Source organism: Anabrus simplex, chromosome 1 (genome assembly GCF_040414725.1).
Source record: "Anabrus simplex isolate iqAnaSimp1 chromosome 1, ASM4041472v1, whole genome shotgun sequence".
Lineage (NCBI taxonomy): Eukaryota > Metazoa > Arthropoda > Insecta > Orthoptera > Tettigoniidae > Anabrus > Anabrus simplex.
Genome location: NC_090265.1, coordinates 666,266,946 through 666,283,372, shown reverse-complemented (window position 1 = coordinate 666,283,372; position 16,427 = coordinate 666,266,946).

Below are 16,427 nucleotides of genomic sequence, written 5' to 3'. Positions count from 1 at the left end.
GAGAACACCTCGAAATTGTTAGGCAAACAAATGTATGCTGGTGACAGCGAATGATTGATTCACAACCTTAATGTCCATGTGTTAAACTGTAACATGCGATCCCAGGAGAGTTCTAATTACGGGACTTCCACTTAATTAAACACTTGATAATTATAACGAGCTAACGTTCTGTTTTCTTTAGTTTACCGCATGTGTAACATTCAGAAACCTCTGTTGCTGTGCGAGCTTACAGGGGTAGTGGCCCAAAATAACATTTAGGCACTTAAAGTAGCGTAACATATTGTTGCAGTTTTAACTGGAACAATGAATTTGAAGGCATCGATGGAATGATCAATTAACATTAAAATAAATGAAATACATATTCATTGCTTCAGATTTCACTGTTTTCCAAAACATTATTTGAAAGTACGGTACCTATATTATAAAGATCAACTCTGCACATGAGTGTGGTATCTATCCCCTTTATCGGTAATAAACTCCTTGTAGTTCATTCTTATTTTTGAAATGTATTCCGTTCGATATCATCTGCACACATTTAAATGATGTAAGGGTTACTGAAAGTCTGGCCCCGCGGTGTAGGGGACAACGCGTCCGCCTGTCACCTGACGGCCCCGGGTTCGATTCCCGGCCAGGTCCTTAATCTTCCTTTCCTCACACACAACATTCCAGTTACACGCAGGTTCATACAACATGGTGCCAGTAGAGGCAAAAGATCCACATGGGTCGACGCCCCGAACAAATAGCTTTTTTAAAAAAGAAATGGTTACTGAAACTTAACTAAAATACTTTTCCCACTGTAACATTACAATGATAAAGGAATTAGATTTTGAAATATTTTTGCCGGAGGTGCCATTTGAAATATCACTAGATGTTGATGATCATGACAATGATAATATCAATCAATTATCATTGGTCCGCATTTAATAATAACTCTATTAATACTTGTACCACAACTGAATGTTAATTATATCTTGCTGACTTGGAATGAAATATAATGTAAAAAAGATAATAATAATAATAATAATAATAATAATAATAATAATAATAATAATAATAATAACAATTTTTACTGGAATTTGCCGGAAGTCCAGGTAAACGAGTGCTAAAGGTCACCGTAGGGTAACTCAGTTTAGAATTGGGTATCCCCTGCCTGTCGTAAGAGGCGACTAAAAGGGGGCTCTCAACATGGTAGCGTGGAGTGTCGACCACGGAGCCCTATGACAGCCTCCTCACTTTAATTTTTCCTATCCGACCTTCCTTGGTCAACTCTTGTTCATTTCCGGCCCCGACGCTATTATATTTTCAAGGCCCACGGAGTCTTTAATTTTCACGCCCTTCCTGGTCCTTCTCTTCCTTTTGCCGATACCTCCTTTTTTCGAAGTTTCGGAGCCCCTCTTTTTTCCCTCCGGTTAATGTTAATAGAGGATGGAGGCCCAGTTGTAGTTCCTCTTAAAACAATAATCATCACCACCACCTCGATCACCACCAATCTGGTTCTTCAAAAGGCCTGAGTGATGGAGGTTCGTATATGAAGATGTCTAGCTACGCGCAGAGCCTCGCCGTGCTGACATTTCAACTCATACTAGTAGTAGATGACGCGACTACTGCTGATCACGTCATTCGCTTTATGTGTGAGAATGGATTAATCAAGTTCATATAAATTTCAAACGTTCTGTTACTCAGGGAAAGGTTCCCTTTTTGATGCGTTTGTGAACTTTCCGGCTCATTCATATAATTTTTGTTTTATTTTTATCCATTTTCAAATTCCTCCATTGAATAAATATTTTTTATTTATTTTTGTCTCCATTTAATTAGTTCAGGGAAGATGAATACCTAGTTCTACATCCCCTTTAAACAAAAATAACCACCACCTCCACCTCTACCTCCACCACCACCACCACCACCACCACCACCACCACCACCACCACCACCACCACCACTCTTACATTTACGTATACTTAATCCGTGGACGAAATTGGAAAGTAAACCATAGAAAGGACAAGTAATTAGTAGCATTATTTCTTTCATGGCTTCCAGAATCTCCTGAAGATCCCCGCATATTGCACAATTTATGAGATTAAGACGTACACTATCGACTGATGTGGATGGGTCATATCTATCATTTGAAGTCGTCGGTTAATTATTACATTATGTAAATATTTTACAAATGAATAAATATTATCAACATTGTATATAGGCTACATGGCAAGAACTGGATTATAACATTTCCAGAATCATCTTGTAAACGTATGCCATTAACCTCACAATAAATTGTATAGTTAAACTTGTGTTTGCTTTACTTTTCTTCATAATGACGTACTAGGAATTAAATAAGCAGATTTTCTTTTTCTTTTTCTTTCTTTCTTTCTCTTTCTTTCTTTTTCTTTCTTTCTTTCTTTCTTTCTTTCTTTCTTTCCTTCTTTTTCCTTTTTCTTTCTTAATCTGTTTACCCCGTTTACCCGCACTTAGCAAGGAATACCACTTCTACCGCCTCAGGGGTAGTGTCCTGGAGCGTGAGACTTTGGATCGGGGGTATACAACTGGGGACGAGGACCACTACCTCGCCCAGGCGGCCTGCTATGCTGAACAGGGACCTTGTGGAGGGATCGGAAGGAATAGACAAGGAAGAGGAAAGGAAGCGGCCGTGGTCTGAAGCTAGGTACCATCCCGGCATTTGCCTGGAAGAGCAATGGGAAACCACGGGGGAAAATACTTCAAGGATGGCTGAAGAGGAAATCGACTCCCCCTCTCCCCCTTCCTCTACTCAGTTGACATCCCGAGGCTGAGTGGACCCCGTTTAAGCAGTATTTAAAAGTTAAAATGGTTATATATTTTTACCGTCACTTACGTAGAATAACATTTCAAGAGCGTGGATGGATGTATAAATTGTAACTTAAATAGTGGTACCTAATGACGTGGCAACCGTCAATAAAGGCTTCGGTTCTCACGTTGGGTAGAGGTGGTGGTTGTTACTGGCAACCATCCTCTATTAACACTAATCAGAGGGGGGGGGGGGGAAATGGAAGGGATTCGACATTTCGAAAAATGAAGGTATTGGCTAAAATAAGACAAGAGTCACGAAGGGCGTGAAATTGAAATATTCCCTAGGCCTCGTATGCTCTAATACTGTTGAGGTCGGAAAAGAACAAGAGTTGACCAAGATACATAAGATCGGATAGATGAAAGTGAGGAGCCTGGCACAGGTAAGTGGAAGCAATTCCAGGACTCAGCTAAGGGCCCCGTGGTCGCCAACCTACGCTCCCAAGTTAAGAGCCATTGGGGCCTCTTTTAGTCGCCCCTTACGACAGGCAGGAGATACCGCGGGTGTTATTCTACCGCCTCCATCCACAGGGGGATCTCAAGTTGGGAAGATACAGTCCATTTATGCCTTCAATGATACGGTAGGAAGGAAGAGAGTGAGACCCGTTGCCGGCACATAGCCTACTCATATCTAACAGCACCAAGGGGTCCTGCTCAAGACTATACCTCGCCAACCGACGGATGAATCGCTATCAACAGCGTCATATGCCCTTACTCTATATGAGCTGTGCAGAGAGTTTTGGAATCGAATCCAGACTTTTGGCATGCAATCTAATGATGAAAAATTGTACACCACCACCTCTCCTACCCTGCCGGCTAACATTCTGATGGTGAAAATTATTTCTATCAACGGGGTTCGAACCGAGTAACCACGGTGTCGGACCATATAAACTTAACATCTTAATGATCATGGCCTCCAGGTGGGCTGAATAATAATGAAAATGAAAATCCACAGCCTGTTTCCAGTCATTTCGACCGGGTCAGGAACGGAATGAATGAAGCCCCCATCTAGCGGCAAAGATAGGAATGTAATTAATGCTATTTGCTTTACGTCCCACTAACTACTCTTTTACGGTTTTCGGAGACGCCGATGTGCCGGAATTTAGTCCCGCAGGAGTTCTTTTACGTGCCAGTAAATCTACCGACACGAGGCTGACGTATTTGAGCACCTTCAAATACCACCGGACTGAGCCAGGATCGAATCTGCCAAGTTGGGGTCAGAAGGCCAGCGCCTCAACCGTCTGAGCCACTCAGCCCGGCAGATAGGAATATCTGTGGTGTAATGGTTAGTGTGATTACCTGCCACCCTCAGAGGCCCGGGTTCCATTCCCGGGTCTCCCAAGAAATTTGAAAATTTGTAGACGACTGAAACGGGGTACACTCAGCTTCCGGAGGTCAACGGAGTAGAGGGGGTTCGATTCCCGCCTCAGCCATCCTTGAAGTGGTTTTCCGTAGTTTCCCACTTATTCTCCCGTCAAGTGCCAGAATGATACCTAACTTACGGTCACGGCCGCTTCCTTCCCACTTCCTTGCCTATTGCTTCCAATCTTTCCATCACCCACAAGACCCCTGTTCAGCATAGCAGGTGAGGCCGCCTGGGCGAGGTACTGGTCTTCTTCCCTAGTTGTAACCTCGACCAAATGTGTCACGCCCAGTTGTACTTCCTCTTAAAACAATAATCACCACCACCCCCACCACCAAATATCTTAAGACACTGCCCTTGAGGCGGTAGAGTTGGGATCCCTCGCCGAGTCCGAGGGAAGGACCAACCCTGAACTGTAAACCTGAATGACGCCTTATCACGAACTACTGCAAGATTAGGAGTGACTTTTACTCTACTGACGCTATGATCAGCAGAGAATGGTCAGCTTCCAAATATGAGTTCCGTCATCTTGTTAGTAGATTTGTGGTACATGGTTTTCACCATAAAGTTTGCCGCACAACCAAGTTTCATACACCTACCGTGAACTGTGTATGCTCTCTCTGCGATAATACTTCTTCTACTTCTTCTACTTCTTTATCTGTTTACCCTCCAGGGTCGGTTTTTTCCTCGGACTCAGCGAGGGATCCCACCTCTACCGCCCCAAGGGCAGTGTCCTGGAGCTTCAGACTCTGGGTCGGGGGATACAACTGGTGAGGATAACCAGTACATCGCCCAGGCGGCCTCACCTGCTATTCTGAACAGGGGCCTTACGGGGGGATGGGAAGATTGGAAGGGATAGACAAGGAAGAGGGAAGGAAGCAGCCGTGGCCTTAAGTTAGGTACCATCCCGGTATTTGCCTGGAAGAGAAGTGGGAACCCACGGAAAACCACTTCCAGGATGTCTGAGGTGGGATTCGAACCCATCTCTACTCAGTTGACCTCCCTAGGCTGAGTGGACCCCGTTCCAGCCCTCGTATCACTTTTCAAATTCCGTGGCAGAGCCGGGAATCGAACCCGGGCCTCCGGGCGTGGCAGCTAATCACACTAACCACTACACCACAGAGGCGGACTTGTGATCGATACCATCTCGATAAGTGCCCGAAGAGGCGAAGTGCCGAAACAATTATGCGACTAGTTATTTATTCCTTATTTATTGTAGCATATGGCCATTGGCTGAAATAATGTTATTTATTTACAATAATCGTATGGCCTCAGATACGGACTGCAAGCATTGTAATTCTTCGCCATCTGGCTGCCTGCTCGTCAAATTCGACGCTCCGTTATCCTCTAAGCCTACTAGACGGCAGAGTAAACAGAATCTCTTCTCGATGTCAACGGTGAGATTTACTTAATTTTGTCCGGTGAACACCAAATATGTCACCAGACATATTATTTCACATGCTGACATTGAACGACATGAAGTGTCAAATGTTTGCCGTTCTATAAAAATTTGCCCCCTCTGCCGGGCTTCGAACCCGCAATCTTGGGATCCCAAGGCAGACACGCTACCACTGATCCACAGAGAGCGCTATGAAGGTTACAGTTCGAAAACAGAGTTATTAGGTTCGTATGTATCATTTGAATTGTATTCTATTTTAGGAATATCTATACATTAATGTGAAGTGGTTGACGTTGAGTGACGTGTATTTGGTTGACATTCTGTTGTTTTCTTTTGTTTTATTATTATCACCGCCGTCTCAATTCTATATACTGCCTGCTCTATGCTATGCGCTTAACATGCTTCTCAGCGTGAGCTCTTAGTGTCACAAACCTCCGCTAGGGGCGCCAGCTAACGCACCCAACTTATCTCCGTACCCACGTTATTCTCTTCCAGTGCGTATGCATCGAGCATTTATTTGTGTGTCTCTGGTTGTAAAATGATTAATTGTTGTGTTCCTCACTGTATATCAAAACAGGAAATCAAAATTTTTCAGGTGTGAGGATTCCTGTTATCCCCGTTATCCCTGTTATCCCTGTTATCCCTGCAAGTAAAGACTTCGAGAAAATTGTAGCCTTAATTTTAGAGATGAAGATAAAAGATAAAACTAAAAGAAAAAAATATTGAAGCCAGAGAGAGTGCATAGTCGGTCTTCGAATTATCCCCATTACCTTCAAACCAGAAAAATAGCTCCACGAAAGACCAGACAGTGACAAGGTATTTCTTCGGAAAAAATCTGTGATGAAACAAGCTCTTCAGCCGCAGGATATACAATGGATGACGAGTACGAAATTAATTTGAACAACGATTCCAACGAGTAAGAATGACAGCAGTGATCAGAAAATCAGACATTAGAGGCTCCGATCAAGAATTCTGAGACTGCGATAACAGCTGATGACTAATCATAATAAAAGACTACAGAGACAATTCGAAGACAACCCAGAAATTGATCGTCTGAATAAAATAAAGGAAGCAGGCGAACAAAGGAAAAACGACCGTTTTAAAAAATCAAATCCATAATTTTCGCAAGACAAAATACGGGCAGTCAGAACAAATCACGCGGTACTATGTGGCGTGGGGAATAGTATCCCAAACGGTTACGAATATGGCAGGACTGCTGGTCTAGTGTCAGCTCCGTCACAAAGTACTCTGGACAGGTAGCCTAAATGAAAAATGTTGATGGTGTTTGTCGGGATTTCCCAATTAGTGAAGGAGACACTTAGAGCTGAATGTAAAAGTCTTAGACCAACAGATATGAGTGTAACAGTGATCGCAGATTAAATGGCTAATTAGGTACGGCTACTCTACGACCGAACCAGTGACAAGTTCCTTTGCGTAGTCAATGTTGAAGGTGTATTTGGCACAGATATTGTAAAATCTCCTGCTCTCGCGAATAAACTGTTGTGTTTTCTTGTAATCCGACTTTCAAATAAGTTCTCTAGCGCTGCTGCCTACTTCCATTAAAGGCGTAGAGTCTACGATCTATCCCTTTTAGTTCAGAAATGATTACTGTAACGCCTTTCGGCAAAAACAATCCAGACTGTGTGCATTCCTATTCGCAAGCAGATAAAATACTTATAATGGTTGAATGATGATTTCATCGAGTACGTTAAAATAATTCGGTTGGAATCAAAACGTGAAAAACTGAAGTGTCTGATTAATGAGACGGCAGATGCTGTCTCGCGAACGGTGAAATCTATAGTGGAATGTGTGTCTTACCTATTAAAAAATCAGTTATTTAATGTTATCATTAGATGATTTTCTGGAGACGCAATAGAAGCTCTATTTAGTTCAGTGAGATTGGGTGGTGGATTTAATGACATAACGAACGCACGCACTGCATTATGTGCTATAAAACGTATCCTGAAAACTGGTCATGAACAAAGGGTCAACGAAATAGTGATAGACATTTTTTTGCGTCCACTGCTGGTAAATAAGAGAAAGAAAAGGACTGAGAAGGTGCTCCGTTACTCGTGTCGAGAAAATTCTGAAATTTGTATGTACCATGCAGCATAGGATGATCCTAATATATCTACTGTAACTGGTAAGATTTTATATATTTTACGTTTCTAAATCTTAAGCCAAGCTCAAATGTGAAATATTAGTTTCTGTATGTGCATTATCCTCTCAATTAGTAACATGTTAAGGATTATTTTTAATTTTATATTGGTGTTAGGACCAACACTCATTTAACCAACATGTGCTGTGGGTGCGGTAAGTGCTGCCATCTGCAATGTCGCTGTAAACGCAATTCTCGCCGCACAGAGCAGGCAGGATATGTGCAATAAGATTTACGCTAAAGGTTATGGTTCTTATGAATCTGATAATAAATAAAATGGAATGGAGTCGGGTACTTATTTCTACACGTATCTCTATTTTTTAACAAGCGGTGACTACCAACGTGATAGAATGCGTGTGTATTTTGATAATATTTATACACTGTGTACATAAAGATTTTACATTATGTAAAGTTTTCGTCCTTTGCGTGTATTTTAATCAAGGTTTCCTGTCAAAGAAGGGAAGAAAAGGTGAGTGGTAATGTTGATAGTGAAGTAGAAGCAACGACAGAATGTCTAACGACTTAACAAAAGTGGGAATGTTTAAAGGAAAATGAATGGCATTTAGTTGTTTTTTGCAACAGAAATAACCCCAGAGAGCCTTAACTTACTTAGGGCGTTAGGGGCTCTAATGGCTGAGCTCTTCGTGTTGGATGTAAAAATAATGGATCAGTTTACATTAGCCATTGGCCAAGATGACCGAATTTTAATAGCAGAGAGACAATGTACCGAGAAGTTCTATGAAGATTTGGGGGTTATTAAAGTCAGAAAAAATAATTCTTTCGAGTAGTGGTACAATTAGCTCACCTCTCAGTGAATTGGATGTACGGTATTAGAAGGGATGCTGTGCCAGCTTAATAATACAGAACTTCCAAATTGCCTAAAGTAGAATTAAAGATATATAGGCCTAATGGAGATCTCAGAGGGTGATTAGAATTTAATTCTCAGTTTCAGAAGAACCACAAAAATAACACCTTACATGGCAGCCTTGTTCAGTACTTAATTCAATCCATGGACGAGGATACTGAAGGATACCACGTGAGATTGTTCATAGGTAATCGCAGAAGGCAGACAATTAATTATTCCCAGGCTCTGAAACATTGCAAGAGCGGTTTGACAGAGATGATTTTCTATTGCAAGTGTATGTTAGGGAACTTCTAAAAGTGGTCATTTCAAATATTACGCAGCATGATTAACTTCCGCTTTATGTTTTATCGATTAAATTAGAATAACATTTACACTGTTTGAGTACTTTGAACCTGGTTTGTGCTAATCCAAGCACATAGTTGTTCTCTCTTGTATAATCCAGCCTGGCCGAAGAAACTGTGTGAGTATGATAGAGAAGCCCCCCGTGGATGGGGGAGGTTGAAAAACACCCACGGTACCGCTGCTGTCGTAAGAGGTGACTAAATGGGCCCCAGGGGTTCTCAACTTTGCAGCTGGGTTGGTGACCACGGAGCCCTGAGATGTGTCCTGGCATTGCTTCCACTTACTTGTCCTTGGCTCTTCACTTTCATCTATTCTATCCGACCTCCCTTGGTCAAATCTTCTTCTTTACCGACCCCGACGCTATTAAGTTGCGAGGACTAGAGAGTCTTTCATTTTCACGCCTTCCTGACCCTTGCCAATACCTTCATTTTCCGAAGGGTCGGATCCCTTTCATTTTTTCCCTCTGATTAACGTTATATAGAGAGGATGGTTGCCCAGTTGTACTTCCTCTTAAAGCAACAATCACCACCCCACCGCCACCACCACTACCTAAGGGCTCTTAACATGGGAGCGAGGGTTGGCGACCACGGGGCCCTTAGCTGAGTTCTGGAATTGCTTCCACTTACTTGTGCCAGTTTTTTTTTTTTTTTTTTTTTTACGTCGCACCGGCAAAGGTAGGTCTTATGGTGATGATGGAATAGGTAATGCCTAGGGGTGGGAAGGAAGCGGCCATGGCCTTATTTAGGGTACAGCCGGGCTTAGTGGCTCAGACGGTACAGGCGCTCGCCTTCTGAATCCGGCTTCATAGGTTCGATCCTGGCTCAATCCGATAGTATTTGAGGGTGCTCAAATACATCAGCCTCTTGTCGGTAGATTTACTGTCATGCAAAAGTGGGACGTAAAGCCAATAACATTATTATTAATTAAGGTACAGCTCTAGCATTCGCCTGGTGTGAAAATGGTAAACTACGGAAAGCTATATTCAGGGCTGTCGACAATGGGGTGCAAACCCACTATCTCCCGGTTGCAGGCTCACTGTTGCGAGCCCCAAACCGCACGGTCAACTCGCCCGGTGTGTGCCAGGCTCCTCACATTCATCTATCTTATCCGACCTCCCTTGGACAACTCTTGTTTTTTCCCACCCCGACGGTATTAGGTGTCGAGGCTTAGGGAGTCCTTTATTTTCACGGTCTTCGTGGCCCTTGTCTTTCTTTGGCCGATATCTTCATTTTTCGTAGTGCCATATCCTTTCAAGATTTTCTCTCTGATTAGTATTATACAGTGGATGGTTACCTAGTGCTTCCTCTTAAAACAAAAATCACCACCACCACCTCCCTTGGTCAAATCTTCTGACCCCAACGGTATTAGAGCATTCGAGGCCTAGGGAGTATTTCATTTTCACGCTCTTCGTGGCCCTTGTCTTTCTTTGGCCGATTCCTTCATTTTTCGAAATGTCGGATCCCTTCCATTATCTCTCTGATTAGTGTTATACAGAGGATGATTTCTCATTTATACTTCCTCTTAAAACAATAAAAACCACTACCACCACCATATCTCCCTATGTGGGTGGCGGCAGTAGAATAACTGCCATGGTATCCCCTACTCACCACGACAACCACCAATCTTCTAAATGCCTGAGTGAACGAGCTTCATATGAAGGAATCTAGGGATACGCAGAGTTTCGCCGTACTGACACTCCAACTCACACTAGTAATCGATGACACGACAAATTCCTATGTCGTCATTCGCTGCATGTGTGAGAGTGGATTTATCGAGTACCTATAAAATTCAAGTGTTCTGTTACTTAGGGAAAGGTTCCCTTTTGATGCGTATGCGACTTCTTCGCTTTATAATATAATTTCGTTTTATTTTTCTTTCTTTCTTTCTTAATCAGTTTACCCTCCAAGGGTGGCTTTTCCCACGGATTTAGCTAGGAGTCCCAACTACCGCTTCAAGGGCGGTTTCCTGGAGCGTGACACTTTGGGTCGGGAGGCACAGCTGATGAGGAGGACAAGTATTTCGCCTCACCTGCTATGCCCTCTAGGTTTCGAGGCCTAGGGAGGTTTTAATTTTCACACCATTCCTGTCCCTCGTCTTTCTTTGGCTGATAGCTTCTGATCTCTTCAAACATTTTCTCTATGATTAGTGTTATATAGAGGATGGTTGCCTAGTTGCACTTCCTCTTAAAACAATAATCACCACTACCACCACCACCAACAACTGTGGGTGGGGGCGGTAGAATAACACACATGGTATCCTCTGCCTGTCGTAAGAGGCGACAAAAGGGGGCCTAGGGGCTCTTAACTTGGGAGTGGGGGTTGGCGACCACGGGGTCCTCAGCTGAATCCTGGCATTGCTTCCACTTACTTGTGCCAGGCTCATCACTTTCATCTGGCTCCAGGGGCTCCGAACATTGGAGAGTGGGTTGGCGACCATGGGGCCCTTAGCTGACTCCTGGCGTTAGGCCCACTTACTTGTGTCAGGCTCCTCACTTCCATCTATCCTATCCGACCTCCCTTGGTCAACTCTTGTTTTTCCGACCCCGACGGTATTAGAACAATTGAAGCCTAGGTAGTCTTTCATTTTCACGCCCTTCGTGGCCCTTGTCTGCTTTTGGCCAATACCATCATTTTTCAAAGTGTCGGAACCCTTCCATTTTTCTCTTTGATTGGTATTGTATAGCTGATAGTTGCCAAGTTGTGCTTCCTGTTAAAAGAGTAATCACCGAGCTCGATAACTGCAGTCGCTTAAGTGCGGCCAGTATCCAGTAATCGGGAGATAGTGGGTTCGAGCCCCACTGTCGGCAGGCCTGAAGATGGTTTTCCGTGGTTTCCCATTTTTACACCAAGCAAATGCTGGGGCTGTACATTAATTAAGGCCACGGACGCTTCCTTCCCATTCCTAGGCCTTCCCTATCCCATCGTCGCCATAAGACCTATCTGTGTCGGTGTGACGTAGAGTAAATAGAAAAAAAAGAGTAATCACCACCAGCACCTCACTTGCTATGCTGAAGACCCTTGTGAGGTGATGGGAAGATCGGAATTGACAGACAAGGATGACGGAAGGAAACGGCCTTGGCCTTAAGTTAGGTACCATCCCAGCATTTGCCTTTGGGAGAAGTGGGAAACCACGGAAAACCACTTCGAGGATGGCTGAGGTTGGAATCGAAACCTCTCTACTCAGCTGTCCTCCCGAGGCTGAGTGGAACCCTCATACCAATTTTCAAATTTCATGGCAGAGGCGGGAATCTAACAGGGACCTCCGAGGGTGGCAGCTAATCACACTAACCACTACACCACACAGGCAAACTTTGTTTTATTTCTTAATTCGCTGTCAAATTCCTTCGTTGAATAAATAGTTGTGTTATTTTTATTTTGTTGCCATTTGCATAGCAGGATGGTTACCTAGTTGTATTTGTTCTTGAAACAAAAATCACCACCTCTATACCTCTCTTAGATTTACATATACTTAACCAGAGGACAGAGTTGAAACATAAACTACACTATTTATTCTTCTTCTTCTTCTTCTACTTTATCTGTTTACACTCCAGGGTCGGTTTTTCCCTCAGATTCAGCGAGGAATCCCACCTCTACCGCCTCAAGGACAGTGTTCTGGAGCTTCACACTCTGGGTGGGGGATACAACTGGGGAGGATGACCAGTACCTAGCCCAGGCGGCCGCACCTGCCATGCTGAACAGGGGCCTTGCATGGGATGGGAAGATTGGAGGGGATAGACAACGAAGAGGGAAGGAAGTGGCCCTGGCCTTAAGTTAGGTACCAGCCCGGCATTTGCCTGGAGGAAAAGTGGGAAACCGCGGAAAACCACTTCGAGGATGGCTGAGGTGGAAATCGAACCCACCTCTACTCAGTTGACCTCCCGAGGCTGAATGGACCCTCTTCCAGCCCACGTACCAATTTTCAAATTTCGTGGCAGAGCCGGGAATCGAACCCGGGCCTCCAGGGGTGGGAGCTAATCACACTAACCACTACATCACAGAGGCGGACTTGTGATCGATACCATCTCGATAAGTACCCGAAGATGCGAAGTGTCGAAAGAATTATGCGATTAGTTATTTATTCCTTATTTATTCTAACACATGGCCATTGGCTGCAATAAATTATATTTATTTACTGTATAATAATCGTATGGCCTCAGGTACGGACTGCAGGCATTGTAACTCTTCGCCATCTGGCTGCCTGCTCGTCAAATTCGACGCTCCGTTTTTTATCCTCTAAGCCTACTAGACGGCAGAGTAAACAGAACTTCTTCTCGACGTCTACGGCTGAGATTAATAAATTTTGTCGGTGAACACCAAATGTGTCACCAGACATATTATTTTTACATGCTGATATCGAACGACATGGAGTGTCGAATGTTTGCAGTTCTATAAAAATTTGCCCCCCTCTGCCGGGCTTCGAACCCGCAGCCTTGGGATCCCAACGCAGACACTCTACCACTGATCCACAGAGAGAGCTATGAAGATCACAGTTCGAAAACAGAGCTATTAAGTTCGTATGTATCATTTGAATTGTATTCTATTTTAGGAATTTCTATACATTAATTTGAAGTAGTTGACGTTGAGTGACGGTATTTGGTTGACATTCTGTTGTTTTCTTTTGTTTTATTATTATCAAATATGTGCAATAAGATTTACGCTAGAGGTTATGGTTCTTATAAAAATGATAATAAATAAAATGGAATGGAGTCGGGTACTTAATTCTACGATTATCTCTAATTTTAACAAGCGGTGACTACCAACGTGATAGAATGCGTGTGTATTTTGATAATATTTATACACTGTGTACATAAAGATTATACACTGACTGACAGAGCAAATGCAACACCAAGGAGGAGTGGTTCGAAAGGGATGAAAGTTGGGGAAAAAACAGAGTCGGCACGGACGAATAATTGATGTTTATTTCAAACCGATATGCAGGTTACACAATGCGCACGGCATCGACTCAGTAGGATGTAGGACCACCGCGAGCGGCGATGCACGCAGAAACACGTCGAGGTACAGAGTCAATAAGAGTGCGGATGGTGTCCTGAGGGATGGTTCTCCATTCTCTGTCAACCATTTGCCACAGTTGGTCGTCCGTGCGAGGCTGGGGCAGAGTTTGCAAACGGCGTCCAATGAGATCCCACACGTGTTCGATTGGTGAGAGATCCGGAGAGTACGCTGGCCACGGAAGCATCTGTACACCTCGTAGAGCCTGTTGGGAGATGCGAGCAGTGTGTGGGCGGGCATTATCCTGCTGAAACAGAGCATTGGGCAGCCCCTGAAGGTACGGGAGTGCCACCGGCCGCAGCACATGCTGCACGTAGCGGTGGGCATTTAACGTGCCTTGAATACGCACTAGAGGTGACGTGGAATCATACGCAATAGCGCCCCAAACCATGATGCCGCGTTGTCTAGCGGTAGGGCGCTCCACAGTTACTGCCGGATTTGACCTTTCTCCACGCCGACGCCACACTCGTCTGCGGTGACTATCACTGACAGAACAGAAGCGTGACTCATCGGAGAACACGACGTTCCGCCATTCCCTCATCCAAGTCGCTCTAGCCCGGCACCATGCCAGGCGTGCACGTCTATGCTGTGGAGTCAATGGTAGTCTTCTGAGCGGACGCCGGGAGTGCAGGCCTCCTTCAACCAATCGACGGGAAATTGTTCTGGTCGATATTGGAACAGCCAGGGTGTCTTGCACATGCTGAAGAATGGCGGTTGACGTGGCGTGCGGGGCTGCCACCGCTTGGCGGCGGATACGCCGATTCTCGCGTGCTGACGTCACTCGGGCTGCGCCTGGACCCCTCGCACGTGCCACATGTCCTTGCGCCAACCATCTTCGCCACAGGCGCTGCACCGTGGACACATCCCTATGGGTATCGGCTGCGATTTGACGAAGCGACCAACCTGCCCTTCTCAGCCCGATCACCATACCCCTCGTAAAGTCGTCTATCTGCTGGAAATGCCTCCGTTGACGGCGGCCTGGCATTCTTAGCTATACACGTGTCCTGTGGCACACGACAACACGTTCTACAATGAATGTCGGCTGAGAAATCACGGTACGAAGTGGGCCATTCGCCAACGCCGTGTCCCAGTTATCGTTCGCTACGTGCGCAGCACAGCGGCGCATTTCACATCATGAGCATACCTCAGTGACGTCAGTCTACCCTGCAATTGGCATAAAGTTCTGACCACTCCTTCTTGGTGTTGCATTTGCTCTGTCAGTCAGTGTACATTATGCAAAGTTTTCGTCATTTGCGTTTATTTTAATCAAGGTTTCTTGTCAAAGAAGGGAAGAAAAGTGAGTGTTAATGTTGATAGTGAAGTAGAAGCAACGACAGAATTTCTAACGACTTAACAAAGGTGGAATGATTAAAGGAAATGAATGGCATTTAGTTGTATTTTTGCAACAGAAATAACTTCAGAGAGCCTGATTAACTTCCACTTTATGTTTTATCGATTAAATTAGAATGTCATTTACACTGAACCTGGTTTGTGCACGTGGTTGTTCTCTCTCGTATAATCCAGCCTGGCGGAAGAAACGGTGCGAGTATGACAGAGAAGCCCCCTGTGGATGGGGGCGGTAGAATAACATCTACGGTACACCCTGCCTGTCGTAAGATGTGACTAAAATGGGCCCCAGTGGTTCTCAACTTTGGAACTGGGTTCGTGACAACGGGGCCCTGAGATGCGTCTTGGCATTGCTTCCACTTACTTGTGCCAGGCTCCTCACTTTCATGTATCCTATCCGACCTCCTTTGGTCAACTCTTATCCTTTTCCGATCCCGACGGAATTAGGTTGCGAGGACTTGGGAGTCCTTAATTTTCACGCCCTTGCTGGCCCCTGTCTTACTTTGGCCGATAACTTCATTTTCCGAAGTATCGGATCCCTTCCATTTTTTGCTCTCTGATTAGTTTTATGTAGAGGATAGTTGCCGAGTTGTACAGTACTTCCTCTTAAAACAATAATCACCACCACCACCACTATGCAGCCAATCACTGTTATCAATGGTGGCAATATGTCGTTCAGGCCCGGTTTCTCAATGTAGTTTGAACTATAAACTCTTGTTACACAATTTTAACTCTGATTTTGACTGTTAATTATGTTTCAAAAAGGGCTAGTTTTAACCCCAAGTTGTACTTTCTCTTAAAACAATACTCACCGCTATCCTGTGGGTGGGGGCGGTAGAATAACACCCACGGCATCCCCTGTATGTCGTAAGAGGCGAGTAAAAGAGGCCCGAGGGACTCTTAACTTGGGAGCATGGGTTGGCGATCATGGGGCTCTCAGCTGTGCCCTGGCATTGCTTCCGCTTCATTGTGGTGGGCTCCTCACTTTCATCTATGGTGTCCGACCTCCCTTGGTCAACTCTTGTTATTTTCCGAACCCGACGGTATTAGGTTGTGAGGACTGCGGAGTCTTTCATTTTCATGCCCTTCCTGGCCCTTGCCTTCCTTTGGCCGATACATTCATT